This window comes from Anopheles gambiae, chromosome 2 (assembly GCF_943734735.2).
Source record: "Anopheles gambiae chromosome 2, idAnoGambNW_F1_1, whole genome shotgun sequence".
Lineage (NCBI taxonomy): Eukaryota > Metazoa > Arthropoda > Insecta > Diptera > Culicidae > Anopheles > Anopheles gambiae.
In genome coordinates, this window is record NC_064601.1 from 23,619,023 (window position 1) to 23,627,562 (window position 8,540).

Consider the following 8,540-nt stretch of genomic DNA (forward strand, 5'->3'; position numbering starts at 1 on the left):
AGAGAGAAAGATGCGTCTCAGCAATGAGCTTTTCATTTGCATACATTTTGCACTATGTTTCCAGTAGAATCGCCAAGGAGCATAACAGGGACATCTTGAAGTAGCAGCAGCATGGGAAGAGTTGCACCTTGCAGATGGACGGTTTAGGTTGAAGTATATTCTTGGATTCGTTATTAAATCGTACGCCGGGATGTGTGTGTGTGTGTGTGTGTATGACTATTTGCTTTGTTTATTGTGTTTCGTTATAGAAGCAAATGACTAGCTCATACTGACGACCTCTAGACCTCGCTCATCCGTTTCTGATTACCTTTATGTTGGTGGGTCGCTAACGAACCTCTTCTTTGCCATCTGTACCGGCCGTGCCGTCCTTACAGGCGCACCTTGAGCAACTTGTTTGCATAAATGATCCATTTTGCCTCCATCGTGTGCGATAAGGCACACGTTCGCACATGCAGAGACCACATCCGACGAGAGCAAATATTTACAGATCGTTAGAAATAGTCAAACCTATCGATTCGTCGCAGCACTCGTAGAGGATTGGAGTTATTTCTCCGCGTAGTATGACCTCTTTGATGCGGTTAGGGTACGCTAGCTCGGTGGCTGGGGTTAGAATCGACACTGTAAATGGAGATGATTAGTGACTGCAGCATGTAAATGAAAACGTGAAACGTTTCTAATCACACAAAGCGATAGTTGTTTAGTCATGTGAAAGGGTTTTTCCACAACGGTAGGAGTTTCCCGCTATCAGAGAAAGGACGGAGTTGGGAGAGGAGTACATCGAAGGGAAATAGATTGCTGGATAGCAGAATGTATCTATGACTGTGTGTTTGATGTGTTCCTTTGAAATCTTTTCAACCAGAAACATCAATCCTGGAACCATAACAATGTCCGCAGAAGAAGAATGTGTCTCTGAATTTGGATTGAAACGGGCGTATTTCTTTATCGCATGAAAGAAGACACCAAAAAAAGAGGAGTTTGATGGTTTCTCCTACATGGCTGAAACTTTTTGGTGAAACGATACATTAAAATATCCTGCAGTCCTGTGGATGCATCTCTACCTTGCATGTAATGTACTGCGCTCCCGCTAACCCTTCCTATGGCTGCGCGATGTCTGACATTTGCCATTTTTTCTAGCGTTTGACTGACGTGCCAGGTTGCGCAGACAGAGCCGGCCAACCCCCACCGCGGAATGGAGCTGCTTTTGCGGCGGTTCTGGTGCTTCTGGTTTTTAGCTAGAGCGTTAATTCTGCTGTTAATTCTGCACCACACTGCCCCTCAACTACGCTCGAACCCACCTTGCCGAATGGCTTTCTCCTTGCGTTGATGTTGCCCGTGTAGCGCGGTGAAATTTTCATACCTTCCATGCAACGCGTTAAACAATCTACGGACGCAGCCCGAACGCCTTGCTCCAAAACTAACCAATCCCGGCCACCAGGATAACGACCTTCTTGTACTTCAGCCCACCTCCATCTCATTCTCGTCAAACCACAGGCACACACACACACCCATCCTCACCCTCGCCGATAGCGATCTCCATTACCGTCCGGAGCTTGTGCGGCGTGGAATGCTAGCGGAGACATCGGGCACGGTGTGTCGCGTGCGGCAACATGCTGTCCAATGGCGCTTCCATGGTGGTGGATGTCCCGTAGCATCATCTATCGGAATGCTGCGGCCACATTCTGCTCGTGATGGAAGGTTTGGGGCGAGCGATGAGGGTGTACGAGAGAACGTCACCGACACTGCCACCAGGCCACAGGGAACACATTTTACAAACGGCGTACCAAACTGACGGCTTCGGTGTACGACGGGGATGAACAAACCGTTGGACAGAGAGGGTGGTCTCGCGTTGGAGGACATTATTTAAAATTGAAACCAATGTCTTCGCGGGTGGAAACGATGCTTGCTTGCTTGGTCGTGGTAGGGTTGAAATATTTGTGTTGGCATTTGTAAGACTTTACCTCCTTTAGATGATCAATATGCATCACCCATCAAATCCTTTACAAACAAAACGTCATTCACGTCCGAGTGTGATTGTGCGAGCGAGCGGGGCCGAAGGATTTGGGCAGGCTTTTGAGATGAAATTCAATTTCGGTACACAAACAGGAAACAGGAAGCTTTGGTGCGAAATGGGGAAATAAAATATCAATCCGCGTGCGGGCTTTCTGCTGATACGATGCCGGAAGCCGTTAGGCTTTTCCCGTACACACACACACACACACACACACAACACATCCGGCGCGCTGGAAATTTGGCGTACTGTCTTATCTGCATTTTTTCCCCAATACGCACGGCAAAGGTGTTTCTGCCGTTGCCCGTGTTTAGCCTTTTGCGAAAAGGAAATCTCATTTTTGACAGAAATACCATCTCCCTTCGAAAAAACTTTCTACCAAGCCGTGTACGTACAACTATGACTTTCTAGCAGAGTTGCTTGCGTTCTTAGAAGAGTAGAGCGCAAAAAGATGTGCGTGCTGCGCTCTCCCGTACCGCAAGCCGTTCGCTTCACCTTGTGCCACAGTAGGCGAAAACCGCTTACCTTCCCAAGCACGCTGCAAACGATGCAGCTAGTAGCTAAGTAGTATGGTTTCTCATTTGCCTTCCGTCCGTCCGTACGCGCGTACTTGCACGCTTCGTTGGACCAACCACCATCGGTCACATGTGTGCGCTTATGTATGCGTACGCCTATCGTGTATGGTTTCTTCCACTCTCTCTCTCTCTCTCTATCTTTCGATCACGACAACATGAGGGGCGAAAGTTTTATGGAAAAGTGTCGAATTTGGCGAAAAATGAAAATGAGTTCTCATTCCCCGCTCACCAGTGTTGACTGCTTTGCCGCGCTTGGGGCGCTCGTTTGGGGAATTGGTTAAGCGGGGTTGGGTCGTTGCCGGTGCGCCCAACGAACGGGCGGGGTAATGAATACCGAAGCAGAACCGTTCGGGAGCCGGCATGATGGCCGCACAGGGACGAAAAACCCCCAGGAACGAAGGCGAACTTTACATCGCACATCGTTGCGCGGGCTCATCATTGAAGGGCTCCCGCTACGACGGGAGCAATATCATCCGGCAGCCCTTCCGCAACTGTCGGAAAACATAGGACGGTAGGTGATGGGGCAGCGGCCTGCGTTCGACGGCAATGAGTTGTACTTAAGTTTTGTGCGAGAAGCGTTTCGCTTTACGCGAGTGAAAATCAGCGCCAGCCGAAGCCACCGAAACCAAACTCATCTCTGTTCGTGATCGTTTTCCATCCATGCTGAAGGTGTGGGAAGGGGTTGCAGGGACGGGTTTCACGGGGGGTTTGGGCGGAGGGTGGAGGAGGTTAAAAGTTTTCTCGGTCCAAACCTGCCTCTTTTCCCGCATGTATGTAGCGGACGAGCGTCGGGCGGGGAGCTTTGTCATGTTAGGAGGTTTTTGTACCACGATCGCGGCTCAATGATGGAAGCAAAAGGGCTTCTCTCGGTCCGGAGGTTGAGCGGGCGGATGGAGCATTTTAATTTCATACCATACATTATTCCGTGCAAGTATCTTAATTAGGTCGCATCCTAAGGAGAGGGGTTTTGGCCCGTGTATGTTGGCAATGTTTTACGAAGGCTTAGAAGGCTAGCAGCGATCACTATCGAACGGATGGTGCCGCGCAGATGAAGGATGCATACGGGAACAGCAATGCACGGGCCGGAAAATCCATTAAAAGCCAAACCGAACCCGGATCCAGCGCTGCGGGTACTGCCTGCGCTGGTTGAGTAGTTGCAGGTCTTCGCACTTTGTTAGTTGCAGGCTGCGTTACGGTGTTGATGTCTTACCTTGCAACAAGTAGCGAGAGTGTATTTCTTTTTTCGAGCCGGGAGAATCTCATTACCGTTGTCGGTTTCTGGCGAAAGGTTGGTGTAACTTGGTTCTAGAATTTGCTGATATGCTTAATTATGTTAGATTGTGCATTGTTGTATCTCGGATGAAGCTATGAGACTTGCCGCGTAAACTTGATTGGAATGATTCGACTGAGAGTTCTTGACAAACAAATTGAAATTGTTGATGTGATCTTACAATAGATCGCCTTACAAAAGAGGAAGCAGAAATAGCGACCACTGGCATTGCAGCTACAAGCAATGATGCCAAATCTCAATGCTACCATTTCAGGCGAATTTCGGAGGTATTTTACACCCTAGGCCACGAACCAGTCCACCAACTCCCAGCTGCGTCCCATCGATTTTTTCTGGACCAACATGATGCAAAATCTAAGCTAGACCTAAACCTTGGGCCGGTCTGGTGGTACGACTTAACAACATTTCCGTCATGGGTTCAAGCCCCGAATAGACCGTTCCCCCATAAGTAGGACTGACTATCCTGCTATGGTAACAGGTTGGCTGATAAGTCCCCGGTCTAACAAAGAAAAACACATTTTTTTGTCAAAATTCGTTTTTATTATTCAACATAGTTCCCTTCAAGAGCGAAACAACGATTATAACGACCTTCCAATTTTTTTATACCATTTTGATAGTACTCCTTTGGTTTTGCCTCAAAATAGGCCTCAGTTTCGGCGACCACCTCTTCATTGCAGCCAATTTTTTTCCCTGCGAGCATCCTTTTGAGGTCTGAGAACAAGAAAAAGTCGCTAGGGGCCAGATCTGGAGAATACGATGGGTGGAGAAGCAATTCGAAGCCCAATTCATGAATTTTTGCCATCGTTCTCAATGACTTGTGGCACGGTGCGTTGTCTTGGTGGAACAACAAAATAACAATAGTTGCTTGACAAAAGACGCTCTGTCTCACAAACTAATTGACATATAGACGTCAAATTTTGACACGAATCATTTGAAGGTTGGTACTATATAAAAATAATATGCATTTAATACTAGCGGCGCCATCTGTGTGTCAGACCGGGGACTTATCAGCCAAGCTGTTAACAATAAGTCACTGAAAGCCAAGCACACTTCACTAGTGGGTACAGGCAGGCATTGGCCGACAACGGTTGTTGTGCCAATGAAGAAGAAGAAGAAGAAGACCTAAAACCATGCATATATTCTTGAGTTACACAATATCTAGGATGGTTGTATAGATCAACATGACTCCGAAGGTCCATGGCATGACTCCGTACGCCAAAGCAGTAGAAAATGAAATAAATGATAGAAACTAAGTTAGTTTAAGTTTACCATTATGATTATTGCTTAGCCTGAACTAGTTATTTTAAGTGATGAAATTCTTACCCGAATACAAAGAGTCTATAAGAGTCTATAAACCTCTAATTGAAGTAGCTACAAAGTATATCTGGAACAAATCATGTCAAACATTAATAAAGGAATAAGCTATGGATATTAAATTGAATGCAACAGAAAATAAACCGATTTATTTGTCATATTATGCACACAAAAAAGCTTATTAGTTGTTCAAAGGATTTTATTGTAAGTTAATTAAGATTGCTTATGTTTTGCTTCCTACTTACAACCTTTGCGGTGTTTACATTTCAATTTTACCTCTTTTAAATATGTCTTATTTTCGTTTCATCTTACCTTAAACCTACCCTCCCTCGATGATTCCGATTCTACTCATGCTCACAATAGATGCATCCACATCAACACTCAGCTTACTAATATTTCCGGCCAATTAGCACTGATTAAAGCGTCCCAAAAGACATCGGAAATCAGGCATGTACTTCACCGCTCCATGCATACAGTAGTGGCTGCCCTTCCCAACCAGAAGTCCCACCGTACACGTGCACATAATTTGGTCGCTTCCCCTATAGAAGGAAAATTTCAATTTGCAACTAAACTAATTTCTCCCAAAATTTCCAATGCAAGATTCATGCTGCCATCGCGAGCGGGCCAAGGACCACGTGCAGGCATGGTAGCAAAATACATATACACATACCTCAGATCCACACATTGGCGCTCCAAATCGGTGTCCCCGGGATTTGGCCGGCACCAGCGGGTCACACACACACACACATACACCCACACGGGAACGGGACAGAAGTGCAGAATTTCTAATTTTAATAAAACGCCAAAAATTAAATTAATTTTCGTCGAGGCCAAGTTAATCAAGAGCCTTTGGCTGGGGGTTTCTTGTGCCGCGCGTGGCGGTTGTAGTTTTTGGCGTTCGTTCTCGAGCAGTTGGAGCAGCATTTTGTACCGGGCTTAACCCGGGGTAAGTCAATTTATGTGCTAGTGGGAGTTGTGGGCGTAGCGAAAGGATTATGTGGAACACCATAGACACACACATACATACGCTCGGAGGTAGCATACATGTCCGTTTGAGGTCCTTATTTGGAAGGCTCGGTCGAATCGAATCGAGCGGAATGGCGAGCTTCTTGAAATGGTCCCGTTGCTCGAGACAGGAAGAGCCGTCCAAATGGGATAACGCCTGCGTAGCTCCCCCACACATACAAACTCATATGTACATTGCGAAACTAAAAAGGTTCTACCCTGTGCTGGCTGATAAGCGAGTTGATGGCGGAGGCCATACAAATATGGCCGCGCCACCGTACGCGATTGGGTGAAGGGGGGCGAACAATGTCTAACTTTTATGTGCGACGTTTCCGAACGTCGGTCCGGGCGTCCGCAATATCCTGCGTCCAACCGGCATCTTCCAGGGCGAGGCCATATGGTGTGATGGGCAATGGGGAAAACTTTCTCTTCCCTTTCTTGCCACATCGCGCGTGTGTGTGTGTGTGTGTGACGTCCCGGGAGGATAATTTTTGGAAGCAGCTCAAGAGAACGGTGACAACGAAACGAACGAAATTCCTGGGCTTTTGCGTACGTTATTGAGTGTGTGTGCATGTGTGTATGAGTGTGTATTTGTAGAGCAAGATACCATAGCGAAAGGATACCGGCTTTCATATAAATGCAAATAAATGAGCTACAATGTAGTGGGATGGGGGGAAATGAAAATGAAGGAAAACGCCTCACACTCGTGGACGGGGACGACACGGCGGGAGGCGAAGGATTTGACAACGGCCAACGGAACGGAAGGACCTAGAGAGGTGGGCAATGGAATGACAATTAGGGAAAGGCAAACACACACACACATGCTTGGAGGAAAGAAAGGAGGTAGAAAGTTTCTGCACACATGACCCACCTACAAAACCCCTCACAGCACGTGTACGTGGGCGCTTCTCGGAGGCTTGCTCGGTCGAAACGGACGAACGTACGCATGAACGTCCCCACATCGAAACGAAATGGCGTTTGTGTGTGTTTGTGTGTGTATGGTTGTACGTGTGACCGTCCTTTCGGATCGTGATCGTTTGCATGGTAGCAGCGTGCCTTGTGTGTGGCGCCAGGGGAGAGATAAAAGTTTTCCCAAACCGCGACCGCGTGGTGCCGGTGCCCTTTGCCGACCTCCTCGGGCGCTTGCAGGGTGGGCGAATTTCACATGTGACGTGCTGGAGTTGCTATGGGTCGACGGCAAGATAGCACCGTGTATGTGTGTGTGTGTCAGTGTGTGTGGATATAATTTTAATTTAATTAAAAGAACATGCAAACTGGGATGGTGCATGGGGATTCGTAGGCAAACGAATCGGGACGTCTTGGCAGGGCGACTAAAACCACAGCCGTTGGGTGATGGGAAAGCGGATGGAAAGGAGTGGTATCCTTCGTTGGGCCTTCCAATGATGGTGGACAGAGTTGTGAGCATGAAAGGATTTGGAGAAAAAATTGAGAAATTTCTGAACCACAAAATAAATTGTGTGTTTCAATAACTTGGAACATTTTGTTATGATAAACTCTGTACAAAATTACAAATCAAACTAGTTTATACAAATCGTCCACAAACATCATGCATCACACTGTAGCATGTGGGGAGCCAAAGTTGGCCAACCTATCCCAGCTGCCATGTTTGTTCCCATGGCGACGGCAATGACGATGTATCGCTCCGCAAAAAAGGACGACGATCATCAGGAGCTCTCACAGGACGCCACCGCCGTACGTTGCCGTTGCACCAGCATTACCACCAGCAGCAGCAACCTTTCGTCCGTCCGTCAGTGTCAGTGTGACATAAATCAACGTCGAAACGTCGGTGTTCCAGCTCGATCCTTACTCTTTGCGCGGTTTTGCGGCAAGATATTGTGCAGCACATTCTGCGGTATTATTTGCTCTACCGGCGCCTCGCTTCACCTAAAGTAGCCTGCTCTGTATTGGGGCTCCAGCTGCTGTGATGGTACAGGACGAACGATATGAAAGACAAATAAGCTCCGCGTATGCTGGTTAGAAAGTTCGGGTTGCTGGTGGAGGAGTCTTTTTACGTTTTATTTTTCTGGTGCCTGCCATGACAACGCTAATGAACAGCCGAGCCCATGCTGCAGCAGATTGAGCTAAGGTTGAGCTAAAGTTGGATTGGCCGTTGCCATGGAGGGCTAAAGGGGATGATAAGAGTAAACGATAATGCGCGATGCGTAGGTGAGTGCTGTCGGTTGCAAAGCAGTTCGTTTTTTCGGGCGAAAGTGCCCTGACGAAAATTTGGTTACTTTAGCAAAAAGACAGTGACGAAAGTGTCCGGTTGTGGCGCGGTTGTTTAAAACGCATATAATATTCTCGCACAGTTAAATGTTGGCACTATTTT

The 8,540-nt window shown here is 47.3% G+C and overlaps 1 long non-coding RNA gene across 1 annotated transcript; it reads right to left on the bottom strand.

Moving 5' to 3' along the window:
- Positions 1-4,718: 4,718 nt before the first annotated feature.
- On the bottom strand, positions 4,719-7,644 carry LOC133391550 (uncharacterized). Its single transcript, XR_009765042.1, has 2 exons — positions 5,856-7,644; positions 4,719-5,724 (listed from the first exon to the last, which is right to left on the bottom strand). It is a non-coding gene; the product is annotated as an uncharacterized LOC133391550 (long non-coding RNA).
- Between the last annotated feature and the right edge of the window lie 896 nt (positions 7,645-8,540).